We start from the raw sequence: 20,613 nt of genomic DNA on the forward strand, positions 1-20,613 counted from the left end.
TCTCAATATTATGTAGTGGCCTTCTTTGTCTCTAGTTATGGCCTTCATTTTGAAATCTACTTTATCAGATATGAGTTGCTACTGCAGCTTTTTTTTCTATCCCTTTGCTTGGAAGATTTTTATCCATCCCTTCACTTTCAACATATGTGAGTCTTTTGTTGTGAGGTGGGTCTCTTGTAAACAACATATAGCTGAGTCATGCTTTCTTATCCAATCAGCTACTCTGTGTCTTTTTATGGGAGCATTCAATCCATTTATATTTAAGGTGATTATTGATATGTACTTATTTATTGCCATTTTTGTTTAGTGTGGTTATATTTTTTTTCTATGTCTCCTGCTAATTTACAGCAGTCCTTTTAACATTTCTTGCAGTGCTGGTTTGGTGCTAATATGTTCCCTTAGCCTTTTATTGTCTGGGAAGCTCTTTCTTTGACCGTCTATTTTGAATGATAGCGTTGCTGGGTAGAGTAGTCTTGGATTCAGATCCTTGTTTTTCATGACCTTGATTACCTCATGCCATTCCCTTCTGGTCTGTAGTATTTCTGTTGAGAAGTCAGCTGAGAGCCTTATGAGGTTTTCCTTGTTGGTAACCTTTTGCTTCTCTCTGGCTGCTTTTAGGATTCTCTGTCTTGAATTTTTGGCATTTTGATTACTATGTGTCTTGGTGTGGAACTGTTTGGGTTCTTCTTAGTTGGGGCTCTCTGTGCTTCTTGGACATGAACGCCTTCTTCCTTCAAAAAATTAGGGAAGTTTTCTGTCACTATTTCTTCAAATATGTTCTCTAACCCTTGCTCATTTTCTTCTTTTTCGGGGACTCCTATGATGCGAATATTATTACGTTTCCAGTTGTCCCACAGTTCTCTTAAGCTGTCTTCTTGTTTTTTAATTGTTTTTTCCTTTTGGTTTCCTGATTGGTTGATTTTTTTTTTTACCCTATCTTCTAATTCACTGATCCAGTCCTCAGCTTTTTCTACTCTGCTATTTAGACCTTCCAATCTGTTCTTTATTTCTGATATGTCATTCTTAATTTTTCTTCGTGGTTTTTAATTTCCAACTGGTTGATTTTCAACATTTCTATGTCTTTACTTATGGTGCTCATGTCTTTACACATGCTGTTGAGCTTCCTCAATATCATGGCTCTGAATTCTAGTTCTGTTAACTTGCTTAACTGCACCTCATTTATCTTATCTTTGGTAGAGGTCTCTTGTTCTTTCATTTGGCTTTTGTTTTTGTGTTTCACCGTTTTTGGCTATCACTGTGGGCTTTGGAGCCTGCCAAATTTTCCCTGTTGGTGTTGGTGTTCTGCTGTCTGTGGCTCCCTCTCCTGGATTTGGATGAGCCAGGGAGGACCCACGTTAAACACCACTGTCAAGTCTTACTTTCCTGGTTAGAGTTGCTAGTCCAGGAATGGTTCAGTTATCCTCTAGCTTTTTGCCTGGAGGCTATCAGCAGGGGTTACTTGAAGAGCCTTGGTTTCTCAGTTGAATGAAAAACTCCCTCAAGTGCTCAATATAAGGGGATTTCCCAAGGGTGGGGCAGATCCTGGTAGTTAATGAGACTCAATTTGCATTTCAATGGCCCACCTGGGTGGGGTTGAATCTCCCAGGGAGGGGCTGCTGCCTCTCTCCAGAGCCTTGGGAATGAGTAAGATGACTACTGTCCCACATGGCCGCAACTCAGCAAAAGCTCTGAGCACCCTCCAAATCCCAAGTGACCCCACACAGTTTCAGTCCAGTCTGCCCTTCCTCTGCTGGAGCCCAAGGTAAGTGGCTGTGGCTATTTTAGCGTCTGTCCTGGCTCTGCGCTGTGGAGCCACTTGGGAGTTTAACCCAAGTGCGCTGCTCACATCTAAGTCCACTGCTCACAGCTAAGGCCTTTGCCAATCGTTGGCTCCCAGTTTCCCTCTTGTGTCTCCACAAGCCTACAGGGATTGAGTCAGTGTCCCTGGTTATGTGGTCTTCCAAGCAGCTTTTCTGTTGCTTTTTCCTAACAAATTGTCTTTATTTTTGTTGTAATTCCCGATTTGTCCTGGAAGATGGTCTGTGTAGCTTCCATTCACTCTGCCACCATTTTTTCCAACCTCTTTCTCTTTTTTAATTATTTTTTCTTTTGGTTTTCTGATTGGTTGATTTTTTTCTACCCTGACTTCTAATTCACTGATCTGGTCCTCAGCTTCCTCTACTCGGCTGTTTAGACCTTCCAATGTGTTTTTTATTTCTGCTATGTTATGATTCATTTCTTCTTGGTGGTTTTTGGTTGATTGTCAACATTTCTAAGTCTTTACTCATGGTGTTGATGTCCTTACTCATGCTGTTGAGCTTCCTCAAGATCATGACTCTAAATTCTAGCTCTGATAACTTGCTTAACTGCATTTCATTTATCTCATCTTTGGTAGAGGTCTCTTGTTTTTTCATTTGGGATTTGTTTCTTTGTGTCACTAGTTTAGCTATCACAGTGGGTTTTGGAGCCTGACAAATTTTCCCTGTGGTTGTTGGTGTTCTGCTGTTTGTGGCTCCCTCTACTGGGTTTGCATGAGCATGGGAAAACCCACATTAAACACCACTGTCAAGTCTTACTTTCCTGGGTAGATTTGCAAGCCCAGGAATTGTTCCATTATCCTCTAGCTTTTTGCCTGGAGGCTATTAGTCTCAGTTACTTGAAGAGCCTTGTTTTCTCAGTTTAGTGAAATCTCCCTCAGGTGTTCAGTGTAAGAGGATTTCCAGAGTGTGGGGCAGATGCTGGTTGTTAATGAACTTCATATTGCATTTCAATTGCCCACCTGGGTGGGGTTGAATATCCCAGGGAGGGGCCACCACCTCTACCCAGAGCCCTGGGGAGGAGTAAGATGGGCATGTCCTGTGTGGCCACAACTCAGCAAAAGCTCTGAGCACCCTCCAAATCCCAAGTGTCCTCACACAGTTTCAGTCCAGTCTGCCCTCCCTCTGCTTGACCCCAAGGTGAGAAGCTCTGGCTATTTTAGGGCTCTCTCCCAGCCCTCTGTGCTGTGAAGCTGGCTTGGGATTTTCACCCCAAGGGTGCTGCTTATAGCTAAGACTGCTGCTGTCTGTGGGTTTTCAGTGCCCCTGTCATGCCTCCACAATTCTACCAGGATCGATTCAATGTCTCTAGTTATATGGTCCTCACAAGCTGTTTTTCTGTTGTGTTTTCCTTATGATTTGTCTTTATTTTAGTTGTAATTCCAGTTTCATCCTGGGAGATGGTCTGTGTAGCTTCCATTCACTCCACCGCCATTTTGGAATTTCTGTAACTGAGTCTTGATCGCTTTTGGCATGTCAATTGGAAGGTTTTACTTGGGCTGATCAGCTTCAAGGACTGGCTATGCCCACTGACCACCTGACTACCATGGATAATCAGCTGTGCAGGGGCCCACTACGCAGAGCAAAACTTACTTCAGCAGGGCTCTGGTACCCACTGAATTCATTCCTTGAGTGTGTCACTTGTGGAGGTAGTTGGGTGGTAGTGCTTTGATGTGGTCTGAAGCTGTCCACTGGGTGTTCCTGCTCTGAGGCAAGGTCAGCCACTGCCTGTGTTCTACCTGGTGCCACTAGGTATAAATTATAAAGCAATCTGCTGATGGCTGCTTCTTATGCTGGACTTGGAGGTGCCCAGGTGAAGCCAAAGTGTGAACCAAGACTGGCTGCTTCTAGTGCCAGACCTGGAGCCACTTAGAGAGAGGTATGGGGCTTGCTGTAGCCAGATGCTGCTTGTTTGAAAGAACATAGGAAAATCTGAAGCAGGAGCCAAATCAGGCAAATCTTATGGTAAAGCCCCACATTCACCACTTTTATTCAATAAAGTACCTAGACACAGTGATAAGACAAAAAGAAAAAATAAAAGGCATCAAAATTTGAAAGAAGGAAGTAAAAATTGCATTATTCACAGATAACATGATATTGTAACTAGAAAACCCTAAAGACGCCACCAAAATAACTACTAGATTTAATATATAAGTTTCACAACATATCAGGATACAAAATTAGCTCCCAGAAATTGATGGCATTTTTTTTACACCAATAAAGAACAATCTGAAATAGAAACTTTAAAAAATCCTATTTACTATTGCAACAAAAATTAAGTACTTTGGAATAAACTTAACCAAGGAAGTAAAAGACCTATACTCAGAAGACTAAATGACATTGCAAAAAGAGATAGAGAAAGATATAAACAAATGAAATAATATACTATGATCATGGATTGGAAAAATTAACATCATTAAAATGTCCTTATTACCCAAAGCAATTTATAGATTCAATGGAATCCCTATGAAAATACCAATGGCATATTGCACAGATCTATAACAAATACTCCAAAAATTTATATGGAACAAGAACAAAAAAACAAATATCTGCAGCAGTCTTGAGAAAAAATAACAGAGTAGGAGGGATCACAATACCAGATATCAAATTATACTACAAAGACTTTGGAATCAAAACAGCCTGGTACTGGCACAAGGACAGACATACACATCAATGGAACAGAACAGAGAACCTTGAAATCGACCCAAGACACAATGCTCAATTAATATTGTAAAAAGAAGGCAAGAACATACAATGGTATAAAGACAATCTCTTCTAGATAAATGGTCTAGAAAAAATTGGACAGGTACATGCAAAATAAAATGAAACTAGACGAACAACTTACACCATACACTAGAATAAACTCAAAATGGATATAAGACTTAAATGTAATTCATAAAACCATAAAAGTCCTCAAAAAAAAACAAAGGCAGCAAAATTTCAGACATCTCACATAGCAGAATTTTCACCAATACATCACCTAGGGCAAGAGAAATAAAAGAAAAAAATAAACAAATGGGTCTACATCAAACTCAAAAGCTTCTGCACAGCAAATGAAACCAGCATCAAAATGAAAAGATAACTCACTGTATGGGAAAATATGTTTGCCAATGATACACTGTATAAGGGGTTAACTTCCAAAATGTATAAGAAATTCACACAACTCAATGAGAGGAAGACAAACAATCCAAATAAAAATAGGCAAAGGACCTGAATACACACTTCTCCAATGGGGACATATAGCCAGAAGACATATGGGAAAATGCTCAACATCACTAATCATCAGAGAGATGCAAACATAAAATGACTATGAAGTATCACCTCACACCTGCCAGAATGGCTAACATAAATAAATCAACAAACAACAAGTCCTAGTGAAGACATGGAGAAATGGGTACTCTAGTACACTGCTGGTGGGAATGCAGACTGGTGCAGCCATTATGGAAAACAGTATGGAATTTCCTCAAAAAATTAAAAATTGATCTTATGTTTGATCCAGTAGTCCCACTCCTAGGAAAATATCCTAAGAAGCCTGAAACAGCAATCAGAAAGAATATATTCACTGCTATGTTCATAGCTAAGATCTGGATACAGCTCAAGTGCCCAACAGTAGATGAGTGAATAAAAAGTTGTGGTACATTTACACAATGGAATATTATGCCGCTGTAAAAAAGAAGTATCCATTACCCTTTGAGACAGCATGGATAGACCTGGAGACTATTATGTTAAGTGAAATTAGTCCATCAGAGAAAGACAAGTATCACATTATCTCAGTTATAGGTGGAATCTAATGAACAAAATAAATGGAATAATAAAATAGAACCAGAGGCATGGAAATGTGGAATAGACTGATAAATTTCACAGGAAAGTGGTGGGGAGGGGGGCGGGAAGACATTAACCAAAAAAGTTATATGCATATGTGCATAACCCATGGACACAGACTATAGAGTGGTGAAGGCCTGGGTCATAACAGGAACCAGGAGGAGGGAGGCAATGGAAGGTGGGGGTAAGCAGAGCGGAGGACATCTGTTATACTCTCAACAATAAAAAAAAATTAAGGTCATTTGTTATTGTTAATCCTCATCTAAGGATACTTTTCCATTGATTTTTAGATAGAGCTGAAGGGACAGAAGGGGAGAGAGAGGCTGAGAAACATCTATGTGAGAGACACAGTTTAATTAATTGCTTCCCACACTATCCCAAGGGGGTCAGAAATCAAACTTGCAACCCAGGTGCATGCTCTTGACTGAGAATCAACCCCCAAGACCCTTCGGTCTATGGGCCAATGCTCTAATCACTGAGCCAAATTGGCCAGGGCCATATAAAGATTTTTTTAAAAAGAACAATTCTGAATTGAAGAATATAGTAACTAAAGAGAAAAATACCTTAGAAGGTATTGAGAGCCAATTACATCATCCAGAAGAATGCATTATTAACCAGGAAGCTTAACAGTGGATTTCACCCAATCAAAACAGCAGATTGTTTAAAAAAAAAAAAAAAGACCATTTTAAAAATAAAGATATTTTAAGGGACCTCAGGGAGAATATCAAGCATGCCAACATTCACATTATAGGTATCACAAAAGAGAGAGAAAGGAGCAGAAAGTTTATTTGAACAAATTATCACTGAAAATGTTCCAAATGTGGAAAAGGATAAAGGTATCCATGTCCAGGAAGCACAGAGAATTAAAAAAAGATGAACTCAACGAGATGCAAACATAAAATGACTATGAAGTATCACCTCACACCTGCCAGAATGGCTAACATAAATAAATCAACAAACAAGACGTATTGTAATGAAATCGGCAAAAGTTAAAGATTTTTTAAAAAACAATCTTGGGGAATTCCAAAATGGCAGCAGAGTGAATTGAAGCTACACAGACCATCTCCCAGGATAAACTGAAATTACAACTAAAATAAAGACAAATCGTTGGAGAAAAGCAACAGAAAGCAGCTTGCAAGTATCATATAACCAGGGACATTGACTCAATCCGGGTTGGATTTGGGAGGTGCAAGAGGGGATGGGAGGCCACAGACAGGAGTGGCCTTAGCTGTGAGCAGCACCCTGGGGTTAAACTGCCAACCAGCTCCACAGCCCAGAGCCAGGAGGGACCCTAAAATAGCCACAGCCACTCACCTTGGGCTCCAGCAGAGGGAGGGCAGACTGGACTGAAACTGTGTGGGGACACTCGGGATATGGAGGACACTCAGAGTTTTTGCTAAGTTGCAGCCACGAAGGAGAGTGGCCATTTTACTCCTTTCCAGGGCTCAGGGGAGAGGCCATAGCCCCTCCCTCGGAGATTAAACCCCACCCAGGTGGGCCATTGAAATACAAATTGAATCTCATTAACAACCAGCATCTGCCCCACCCTCGGGATATCCCCATATATTGAGCACTTGAGGGAGTTTTTCATTCAACTGAGAAACCAAGGTGCTTCAAGTAACCCCTGCTGATAGCCGCCAGGCAAAAAGCAAGAGGATAACTGAACCATTCCTGGACTAGCAACTCTAACCAGGAAAGTAAGACTTGACAGTGGTGTTTAACGTGGGTCCTCCCTGGCTCATCCAAATCCAGGAGAGGGAGCCACAAACAGCAGAACACCAACACCAACAGGGAAAATTTGGCAGGCTTGAAAGCCCACTGTGATAGCCAAAAGGGTGAAACAAAAAAACAAAGGCCAAACAAAAGAACAAGACACCTCTACTGAAGATGAGATATATGAGGTACCGTAAGGCAACTTAACAGAACTAGAATTGAGAGTCATGATCTTGAGAAAGCTCAAGAGCATGAATAAGGACATCAACACAATGAGTAAAGACATAGAAATGTTGAAAACCAACCAATTGCAAATAAAAAACCACAAAGAAGAAATGAAGAATGACATATCAGAAATAAAGAACACATTGGAAAGTCTAAACAACAGAGTAGAGGAAGTGGAGCAGCGGATCAGTGAATTAGAAGACAGGGTAGAAAAGAATCAACCAATCAGAAAACCAAAAGGAAAAAACAATTAAAAAACAAGAAGACAGCTTAAGAGAACTGTGGGACAAATGGAAACGAAATAATATTCTCATCATAGGAGTCCCTGAAGAAGCAGAAAATGAGCAAGGGTTAGAGAATATATTTGAAGAAATAGTGACAAAAAACTTCCCTAATTTGGTGAAGGAAGAAAGCATTTAAGTTCAAGAGGTACAGAGAGCCCCAAGTAAGAAGAAACCAAACCAGCCAACACCAAGACACATAGTAATTAAAATGCCAAATATAAAAGACAAAGAAAGAATCCTAAAGGCAGCAAGAGATAAGCAGCAGGTTACCTACAAAGGAACCCCCATAAGGCTCTCAGCTGACTTCTCAACAGAAACACTACAGGCCAGAAGGGAATGGCATGAAGTAATCAAGGTCATGGAAAACAAGGATCTGAATCCAAGACTACGCTATCCAGGGTGGCTAGCATTCAAAATAGAAGGTCAAATAAAGAGCTTCCCAGAGGAAAAAAAAGGGGGGGGCTAAGGGAACACACTAGAACCAAAAGAGCACTGCAAAAAAATGTTAAAAGGGATGCTGTAGTTAGTAGAAGAAATAGGAGGAAAATATAACCACACTAAACAAAAATGGCAATAAATAAGTACATATCAATAATCTCCTTAAATGTAAGTGGATTGAATGCTCCAATAAAAAGACACAGAGGAGCTGATTGGATAAGAAAGCATGACTCTTATATATGCTGTTTACAAGACACCCACCTCACAACAAAAGGCTCACATAGGTTGAAAGTAAAGCGATGGAAAAAAATCTTCCAAGCAAATGGAAAGGAAAAAAAGCTGGGGTAGCAATACTCATATCTGATAAAATAGATTTCAAAATAAAAAACCATAACTAGAGACAAAGAAGGCCAGTACATAGTATTAAAATAATCTGTCCAACAGAAAGATATAACCTTGGTAAATATATATGCACCCAATTAGGAGCACCAAAATGTATTAAAAATCTTCTGGAGGAGTTCAAAAGAGAAATCAACAGCAATACAATCATAGCAGGGGACATCAACACCCCACTGACATCACTGGACAGATCCTATAGACAGAAAATTAGCAAGGAAACAGAGACTCTAAATGAAGCACTAGACCAAATGTATTTAAGATATCTACAGAGAATTACACCCCAAAACTACAGAATTCACATTCTTCTCAAGTGCACATGGGACATTCTCAAAGGTAGACCACATGACAGGACACAAGCTAAATATCTACAAATTCACAAAGATTGAAATCATATCAAGCATCTTCTCAGATCACAATGGCATGCAAATAGAAATCAATTGCAACAAAAACATGCAAAGACAGTTGAACACATGGAGGTTACATAGCATGTTATTAAACAAGGAATGGGTTACAGAGGAGATCAAGGGAGAAATTAATAACTTCCTGGAAACCAATGAAAATGAATACGCAACAACACAAAATCTATGGGATGCAGTGAAAGCAGTTCTGAGAGGGAAGTTCATAGCACTACAGGCCTACCTCAAGAAACAAGAAAAATTTCTAATTGACTCTCTAACCTCACAACTTAAAGAATTAGAAAGCAAACAAACAAACAAACAAACAAACAAAAAACCCAGAGCAAGTAGAAGGAAGGTAATAGTAAAGATTGGAGCAGAAATAAATGACATAGAGACCAAAAAAAAAACAATTCAAAGGAACAAGGAAACATAGAGCTGGTTCTTCGAAAAGATAAAGAAGATTGATGGACCCTTAGCTAACCTCACCAAGAAACAGAGAGAATGCAAATACAAAAATCAGAAATGAAAGAGGAGAAGTAAAAACTGACACCACAAATATACAAAAGATTGTTAACAACTACTATGAACAATTATATGGCAACAAATTCGACAATCTAAGCAAAATGGACAAATTTCTAGAAACACATAGTCTCCCAAAACTGAACTGGGAAGAGATACAAAACTTGGACAGACCAATAACAACAAAAGAAATTGAAGATGTAATCAAGACTCTCCACCAAAAAAAAAGCCCAGGTCTGGATGGCTTCATAGGGGAATTTTACCAAACATTCAAAGAAAAACTAACACCCATTTTCCTCAAACTATTTCAAAAAATTCAAGAAGGAATACTTTCAAACTCGTTTTCTGAGGCCAGCAAAATTCTAATTCCAAAACCAGAAGAAGACACTACAAAGAAAGAAAACTACAAACCCATATCCCTGATGAACATAGATACCAAATCCTGAACAAAATACTAGCAAATCAAGTCCAGCAATACATCAAAAAAATTATTCACCATGACCAAGTGAGATTCATCCCAGGGATGCAAGGCTGGTACAATATTTGCAAATCAATAAATGTGATATACCACATAAATAAAATGAAGAATAAAAACCACATGATCATATCAATAGATGCTGAAAAAGCATTTGACAACATCCAGCATCTATTTCTGATAAAAATGCTCAGCAATGTAGGAATAAAAAGATCATATCTCGACATAATAAAGGCCATATATGAAAGACCTACAGCCAATATCATACTCAATGGGCAGAAACTAAAAGCATGTACCTTAAGAACAGGAACAAGACAAGGATGCCCACTTTCACCACTGTTATTTAACATTCTACTGGAAGTCTTAGCCACAGCAATCAGACAGGAAGCAAAAATAAAAGGGATCCAAATTGGAAAGAAGGAAGTGTAACTGTCATTATTTGAGGAAGACATGATATTATACATAAAAAACCCCAAAGACTCCATCAAAACTTTACTAGACTTAATAAATAAATTTGGCAATGTAGCAGGATACAAAATTAACATCAAGGAATCAACGGCATTCTTATACATAAAACAAAAAATTGAAATTATATTTCTGTATAATAAAACTTTCAAAAGTTACTCTTCTTCTAAAAAAAAAAAAAAAATGGGCAGAGGAACTAAATAGACACCTCTCCAAACAGGACATACAAATGGCTAAGAGACATATGAAGAAATGCTCAACATCACTAATTATCAGAGAGATGCAAATTAAAACAACAATGTGGTATCACCTCTCATCTGTCAGAATGGCCGCCATCAACAATTTATCAAACAACAAGTGTTGGCAAAGGTGTGGAGAAAAGGGGACTCTGGTACACTGCTGGTGGGAATGCAGACTGGTGCAGCCACTATGGAAAACAATATGGTGTTACCTCAAAAAATTAAAAATTCAACTGCCATTTGACCCAGTGATCTCATTTCTAGGAATATACCCTAAGAAGCCTGAAACACCAATCAGAAAGAATATATGTACCCCCATGTTTGTAGCAGCACTATTTACAATAGCTAAGATCTGGAAACAGCCCAAATGTCCATCAGTAGATGAATGGATAAAAAATTTTGAGTACATATACACAATGGAGTACTATGCAGCTGTAAGAAAGAATGTTCTCTTATCCTTTGAGATGACATGGAGGGACCTGGAAAGTATTATCCTAAGCGAAACAAGCCAAGCTGAAAAAGACAAATACCACATGATCTCACTTATTTGTGGAATATAATGAACATAAAAGTCTGAGGAATAGGGTAGACCCAGAAACACGGAAGTTGGGTACAGACTGACAACCTTCTAAAGAGGGGGTAGTGGGGAGAGGGAAGAGATAAACCACAGAACTTAAATGCATGTACGCATAACCAAAGTACATGGACAACAAAACCGGTGACGGGGTAGGGGGGATGGGGATGAGGGTGTCAATGGCGTAAAAAAGAAAAAACATCTGTATCAAAAATAAAATTAAAAAAACAATCTTGAAGTCTGCAAGAAGAAAATTAATTACATACAAGGGAAAGGCCATAAGGCTATCATCTAATTTCTCAGCAGGAATTTTAGACCAAAAAGGAATGTCAGAATATATTTAAAGTGCATAAAGGTAGGAAACTACTACCTATAATACTCTATGCAGTAAGATTATTATTCAGAATTGAAGAAGAGATAAAGAGTTTCACAGACAAGTGAAAACTAAAGGAATGTATCACCATTAAACTGGCTTTACAAGAAATGCTAAGGATCTTCTTTAAGCAGAAAAGAAAAGGCCATAACCAGAAATAAGAAAGTACATGAAAGAAAAATATCTAACATTTAAAGGCAAATATATAATAAACACAATGAATCAGCCACTTAAAATGTTTATATAAAGGTTAACAGACAAAAGGAGCAAAATTAATTATAACTATATAAACAGTTGGGGGATACATAAAATAGAGATCTAAAATATGATGTCAAAAACATAAAGCATGGTGGGGAGGGTAAAATCATAGTACTTTTAGAATTCATTTGAACTTAAAAACCTATCAGCTTAAAATAGACTACTATTGCTATAGATGGACATATATGAACATTATAGTAACCAAAAACCTAAAAAAATGAACAAAAATAAACAGAAAGAAACCCAAACATTTTTAAAAACCAGCAAACTGAGAGGAAAAGATATCAAGAGAAAAAGAAAGGAACAGAAACAAACTACAAAACAACCCAAAAACAATTTACAAAATGGCATTAAGTACATGCCTATCAATAATTACTTTAAATGTAAATAGACTATGTGCTTCAATCAAAAGACTTAAGGAGGCTGCCTGCCAGTCACTTTAGATCAAAAGACAACCACAGACTGAAAATGAAGAGAGGGAGAAAAATATTCCATGCAACTAGAAATGAAGAGAAAGCTGAGGTAGCAATACTCATATCAGACAAAAGAGATTTGAAAACAAAGACTGTAAAAAGTGACAACTGTATAATGATAAAGGGATCAATAAAAGAAGAGGATATAATAATGGTAAATGTCTATACACCCAACATCGAAACACTTGAGTATGTAAAACAAATATTAGTAGCCATAAAGGGAGAAATTGATGGTCTACAATAATAGTAGGGGACTTGGACCCACTTGAATCAGTAGACAAGTCATCTGGACAGAAAATCAAGGAAACAATGCCCTTAACCCTCACTTTAGATCAGATTGTCTGAATAGATAATTTTAGAACATGTCTTCCAAAAACTGCAGAATACACATTTTTTCAAGTGCACATGAAACATTCTCCAAGGTTTATCACATATTAGGCAACAAAACAAATCTTAATAAAATCAATAAAATTGAAATCATGCCACTCATCTTTTACAACCACAATGTTATGAAACTAGAAATCAACTGCAAGAAGAAAATTGGAAAAAAACAAATGTACATGAAGACTAAACAACGTGTTACTAAAGAACCAAAGGATCAGAGTAAATCAAACAGGAAATCCAAAAATACCTTGAGACAAATGAAAATGAAAACACAACTCCCCAAAATTTATGGGATACAAAAAAGTATTTCTAAGAGGAAGTTCACAGGTATACAGCCCTATCTCAACAAACAAGAAAATCCCAAATCAACAACCTAACATTATACCTAAAGGAACTAGAAAAAAAGAGAAAAAGCCAGAGTATGTAGAAGGAAGGAAACAGTAAAAATCAGAGCAGAAACAAACAAAATAGAAACTAAAACAGCAGGAAAAAGTCAATGAAAAAAGAGCTGCTTCTTTAAAAAGATAAGAAAAGTTGGTAAACCTTTAGCCAGAATCATAAAGGAGAAAAAAGAGAGAGAGCCCAAAATATATAAAATCAAAAATGAAAGAGAAGTTACAAATGACACCACAGCAATACAAAGGATTATTAAAGAATACTATGAACAATTATATGCCAACAAATTGAAGAAATAATTTTCAGAAGAATACAACCTTCCAAGACTGAAATCAGGAAGAAACACAAAATCTAAATAGACAAGTTACTAGCAATAAAAATAAAGCAGTAATCAAAAAAGACCCAACAAATAAAAGTCCAGGACAAGATAACTTCATATGTAATTAAAATTTAAAGAATTAATACCTATTCTCAAACTATTCCAAAACATGGAAAAGAAAGGATGTTTCCAAACATATCCTATAAGACCAGCATTACCCTGAAAGCAAAACCAGACAAAGACACTACAAAATAAGAAAATTACAAGCCAACATCCCTGATAAATATAGATACAAAAATTCATAACAAAATATGAGCAAACAGAATTCAACAATACATAAAAGAATTATACACCGTGATCAAGTGTGATTACAGGGACGCCAGGATGTCTCAATATCAGCAAATCAATCAATGTGATAGACCACCTCAACAAAACCAAGAAAAATATATGGTCATCTCAATAGATGCATAAAAAACTTGACAAAATTCAACATCCATTTATGTCACTAATTCTTAACAAAATGGGTATGAAGGGAACATACTGCAACATCATAAAGGCTGTATATGATAAACCCAGATAATATCACACTCAATGATAAAAAGCTAAAAACTTTTCTTCTAACATCAGGAACAAGATATGGATGCCCATGATCACCACTATTGTTCACTGTATTATTGAGAAACCTAGCAACAGCAATCAGACAATAAAACGAAAGATACAGCATACAAATCGGAAAGAACACTGTCACTATTTGTAAATTATATAATACTATATATAGGAAACCCTAAAGATTGCACACAAAAAAACTATTAGAACTGATAAATAAATTCAGTAAACTTGCAGGATAAAAAATTAATATGCAGAAGTCCATTGCATTTCTATACACTAATTACAAATGATCAAAAGGAAAAATTAAGAAAACAATCCAATTTACAATTGCATAAAAAATAATAAAATATTCTCAAATAAATTTAACCAAGGAGGTGAAATTCCTGTACTCTGAAAACCATAAGACACTGAAGAAATAAATTGAAGATACAAATAAGTGAAAGGTTATACCATGCTCAGGGATTCAAAAGATAAATGTCATTAAAATGTCCATACTACCAAGAGCAATCTACAGATTCAATGCAATACCTGTCAAAATACTAATGGCATTTTTCTTGGAACTAGAACAAATAATCCTAAAATTTATATGGAACCACACAAAAAAACTGAATAGACAAAGCAATATTAAGAAAGAAGAACAAAGTTGGAGGTATCATTCTTTCTGACTTGAAATTATACCACAAAGCTACAATCAAGACAGTATGGTTCTGGCACATAAACAGACACATAGATCAATAGAACAGAATAGAGAGCCCAGTAATAAACCCTTGCTTATATGGTCTATTAATCTATTACAAAGAAAGCAAAAATACTCAATGGAAAAATGACAGTCTCTTCTAAAAGTAGTGTTAGAAAGACTGGACAAATACATGCAAAAATAATGAAACTGGATCATCCTCTTATACCATATACAAAAATGAACTAAAAATGTATTAAAAACTTAAATATAAGACCCAAAACCATAAAACTCCTAGAAGAAAACATAGGCAGTAAACTCTCTGACATTGCTCTTAGTAATGCTTTTTTTTCCCCCCTTTATTGATATTAGAGAGAGAGGCAGGAGAGGGAGAGAGAGAAACTCCGATGAGAGAGAACATCGATTGACCACCTCCTGCATGCCCCCAACTAGGGATCTGGCCCACAATCCAGCATGTGTCCTGACCGGGAATTGAACCAATGACCTCTTGGTGTATGGGTCAATGCTCAACCACTGAGCCACATCAGCCAGACAAGTTCTTAGTAATGTTTTTTTCTGATACATTTCCTCAGGCCAAGGGATAAAAAGAAAAAATAAACAAATATGACTACATCAAACTAATATGTTCTTGCACAGCAAAGGAAACTATCAACAAAAATCAAAGACAACCCACCAGTTGGGAGAATATATTTGCCAATGATCCATCCAACAAAGGATTAATATCCAAAGTTTATAAAGAATTTATAAAACTTAACACCAAAACAAACAATCCAATTTTAAAATGGGCAGAGGATCTGAGTAGACATTTCTCCAAAGAGGAAATACAGATGGCCAATAGATGTATGGAAAGATGCTCAATGTCACTAATCATTAGAGAAATGCAAATTAAAACCACAGTGAGAAATCACCTCATACCTGTCAGGATGGCTATCATCAATAAATTCACAAACAAGTGTTGACAAGGATGTGGAGAAAGGGGAACCCTCATGCATTTTTGGTAGGATTGCAAATTGGTGCAGCCACTATGGGCAAAACAATACAGAGATTCCTCAAAAAAACTAAAAATGGAGGTACCTTATAACCCAGCAATTCCACTTCTGGGTATTTATCCAAAAAATTCCAAAGCACTAGTTCAAACAGATATACGCACCCCTATATTCACTGCAGCATTATTTACAACAGCCAAGATATGGAAGCAACCTATGTGCCCATCAATAGGTGAGTGGAAAAAGAATTGGTGGTACAACCCTGGTCGGGTGTCTCAGTTGATTAGAGTGCCATCCTGTACAACAAAAGGGTTGCGGTTCTGATTCCCAGTCAGGGCACATAACTAGGTTGTGGGTTTGATCCCCAGTTGAGGACAAATAAGCTTAGACTCTGACCTCATATTTATATAAAAATGATCATAGACCCAAATGTAAGAGAGAAAAGTTTAGAAGAAAACATAGGGGAAAAAACTTTCATGGACTTGGGTTAGGCAAAGTGCTCTTAAATATGACAACAACAGCATAATTCAAAAGAGAAAAATTGGTAACTTGGACTTCTTTAAAATGTAAAATGATTACACTTTAAAAGATACCATTAAGGAAATAAAAAGACAAGCCATAAACTATGATAAAATAGTTGCAAATCATATTTTCTATAGCCCTGGCCGGTTTGGCTCAGCGGTTAGAGCGTCGGCCTGCGGTCCTGAGAGACCCGGGTTCGGTTCCCGCTAAGGGCACGTACCTCAGTTGCAGTTTGTCCCCGGCCCTGGTCGGTCGTGCGGGTGGCAGCCACTCGATGTGTTCCTTTCACATCGATGTTTCTCTCTCTCTCTGTTCCTCTCTCTCCCTCCCACTCTACCTGAACAAAAAATGAAAAAATGTCCTCGGGTGAGGATAAAAAAAAAAAAAAAAAAAAAAAAAAAAGAACTTATATTTGCAATATATAAAGAATGCTTACAAGTCAACAATATGAAAACAAACAACCCAACTATATAAATAAGTAAACTATTTATATAGACATTACACCAAAGATTAGACAAGAATGGCTAATAAGCACATGTAAAAATTCTCAACCTCACCCTGGCCGGATTGGCTCAGCGGTTAGAGCGTCAACCTGCGGTTCTGAGAGACCTGGGTTCGGTTCCCGCTAAGGGCGTGTACCTCGGTTGCAGTTTGTCCCCGGCCCTGGTCGGTCGTGCGGGTGGCAGCCACTCGATGTGTTCCTTTCACATTGATGTTTCTCTCTCTCTCTCTCTCTGTTCCTCTCTCTCCCTCCCACTCTACCTGAACAGAAAAATGGGAAAATGTCCTCGGGTGAGGATAAAAAATAAAAATAAAAATTCTCAACCTCATTTGTCATAAGGGTAATGCAAATTAAACCACAATGAGATACCACTGCACAGCTGCTAGAATTGCTACAGTAAAAAGCAGACAATAACAAAAGTTTAATACAATTTGAACAAACTGGGCCTTTCATTCATTGCTGGTAGAAATGTAAAATAATGCAGCCTCTGGAAAATGGCTTGGCCATTTTGTAACAAGTTAAATATAATTTTACCATATTCTGCAGCAACTCCACTCCTAGTATCAACACATAAAAAATAGCCCTTGCACTGGCCGGTTTGGCTCAGGGGTTCGAGCGTCGACCTGCGGTCATGAGAGACCCGGGTTCGGTTCCCGCTAAGGGCGCGTACCTCGGTTGCAGTTTGTCCCCAGTCCTGGTCGGTTGTGCGGGTGGCAGCCACTCGATGTGTTCCTTTCACATCGATGTTTCTCTCTCTCTCTCTCTGTTCCCCTCTCTCCCTCCCACTCTAACTGAACAAAAAAAATGGGAAAATGTCCTCGGATGAGGATAAAAAAAAAAAATAGCCCTGGCTGGTTTGACTCAGCGGTTAGAGCGCCAGCATGCAGTTCAGAGAGACCCGGGTTCAGTTCCCGCTAAGGGCACGTACCTCGGTTGCAGTTTGTCCCCAGCCCTGGTTGGTTGTGCAGGTGGCAGTCACTTGATGTGTTCCTTTCACGTCGATGTCTCTCTCTCTCTCTCTCTCCCCCGTTCTCTCCTCTTACTCTATCTGAGCAAGGAATGGAAAAGTGTCTTCGGGTGAGGATAAAAAATACATAAAAAATAAAAACATAAATTTACTCAAATTTTGTACATAAATGTTTATAGCAACATCACAATAGACACACTATGGAAAAAATCCAAGTGTACATCATCCAGTGAATAAATAAAATGTCAGAGATCCATAAAATTCATAATAAATCCATAAGATTTGATATTAAAAGGAAAGAACTGCCCTGGCCAGTTTGGCTCAGTGGTTAGAGCATTAGCCGTGGACCAGATTGTCCGGGGTTCAGTTCCTGCTAAGGGCACATACCTCCGTTGCAGTTTGTCCCTGGCCCCGGGTGGGGTCATGTGAGTGGCAAACACTCGATGTGTCTCTCTCACATCGATGTTTCTCTCTCTCTCTCTCTCTCTTCCTCCCTCTCTCCCTTCCTCTCTATCTCAAGATAAATGCAAAAATGTCCTCGGGTGAGGATAAAAAAATAAAAATTAAAAAAAAACAAAAGGAAAGAACTACTGAAACATGCAACTTTATGGAGGAACCTCAAAAACATTATGCTGAGAGAACTCAAAGGCAAAAGACCACATATTATATGATTCTTTTTGTATGAAATATTTAGAAAAGTAATATATATTAGACACAAAATAGGTTAATGGTTGCTTGGAGTTCGGGATGGGAATTGGGATTAAGTGTCCATGGGCATAAAGAATTTGAGGGAGGATAATGTAACTGTTCTAAAAATGGGTTGAGGTGATGAATGCACAATTCTGTAAATTTACTAAAAATCATGGTATTGTACATTTTTATTTAAGTATAGTTAATATACAATATCATATTCATTTCAGATATAAAATAGTGATTCAACATTCTATATACCTTATGATGTGAGGTATGATCACCATGCTAAGTCTAGGAATCATCTGTCACCTTGAAAAGTTATCATGCCCTGTCCGGTTTGGCTCAGCGGTTAGAGCGTCGACCTGTGGTCCGGAGAGACCCGGGTTCGGTTCCCGCTAAGGGCGCGTACCTCGGTTGCAGTTTGTCCCCGGCCCTGGTCGGTCGTGCGGTGGCAGCCACTCGACGTGTCCCTTTCACATCGATGTTTCTCTCTCTTTCTCTGTTCCTCTCTCTCCCTCCCACTCTACCTGAACAAAAAAGTGAGAAAATGTCCTCGGGTGAGGATAAAAAATTAAAAAATTAAAAATAAATTTAAAAAAAGAAAAGTTATCACAAGATTAACTATATTTCTCTTCACTGTTTTCACCTGTCCCCCCACCACCCTCCCCTTTGGCAACCATCAGTTTGATCTCTGTTTCTATAAGTCTGTTGTTTTGTTTCTTTTTTAGATTCCACATATAAATGAAATCATATGGTATTTGTCTTTCTCTGTTTGACTTGATTCACTTAGCATAATACCCTTTAGACCCATGTTGTTACAACATTCTGTTCTTTTTATTGCAGAGTAATATTCCATTGTATATATACTACATCTTCATTATCTATTTATATATCAATGAACACCTAAGTTGCTTCCATATCTTGGCTATTGTAAATAATGCTGCAATGAACATAGGACTGCATATATCTTTTGAATTAGTGTTTTTGTTTTCTTTGGATAAATACCCAGAGGTGGAATTGCTGGGTCAAATGGTAGTTCTATTTTTAGATGTTTTGTTTGTTTGTTTGTTGAGGAATCTGCATACTGCTTTCCACAGTGGCTACAGCAGTGTGCATTCCCACCAACAATGTATGAAGGTTCCCTTTTCTCCACATCCTTGACAACACTTGTTATTTCTTGACTATTTTATAATTGCTATTTTGATTGGAATGAGGCAGCATCTCACTGTGGTTTTGATTTGCATTTCACTAAGGATTAGTGCTGTTGAGCATCCTTTCATATGTCTATTTGCCATCTGTATATCTTCTTTATATTTCTGTGGTATCTATTGTTACTTCTCTTTCATTTCTGATTTATTTAGGTCCTCTCTCTCTTTTTCTTTATGAATCCAGTTAAAGGTTTATCAATCCTTTTACCTTTTCAAAGAACCAGCTCTTGGTTTCATTAATCTTTTGTATTGTTTTTTTAGCCTCTATATCATTTATTTATACTCTGATATTAATGTCTCTTCATGTCCTCTGACCCTTTATTTGACCAGGTTGTTTCTTATCTGGTTATTGGGATGCATGAGTCCCATATATATTTTGGATATCGACCCCTTATCGAATATATCATTGACAAATATATTCTCCTATTCAGTAGGTTGTTTTGTCATTTTGTTGGTGGTTTCCTTCACCATGCAGAAGAATTCTAGTTTGACATAGTCCCATTTTATTTTTCTTGTTTTATGTACTTATTTATTTATCTTTATTGTTTAAAGTATTACAGATGTGCCCCCTTGTCCCCCCAGTGGCCCCCCTCCACCCAGCTCCTACCACCCCCAGGCTTTCACTGTTCTATTTTTCTTTGTTGCCCTTGCTAAATGGGACATATCCAGAAAGTTATTACTAAGACTGATGTCAAAGAGTTTATTTCCTTAATTTTCTTCTAGGAACTTCATGGTTTTGTGTCATATTCATTAAATTCATTGAGTTTATTATTGTATATGGTGTAAAACAGTGGTCCAGTTTCATTTTTTTGCATGTATTTCTGGGCTCTCCATTCTGTTCCATTGATCTATGTGTCT

This window comes from Molossus molossus, unplaced genomic scaffold (assembly GCF_014108415.1).
Source record: "Molossus molossus isolate mMolMol1 unplaced genomic scaffold, mMolMol1.p scaffold_m16_p_2, whole genome shotgun sequence".
NCBI lineage: Eukaryota > Metazoa > Chordata > Mammalia > Chiroptera > Molossidae > Molossus > Molossus molossus.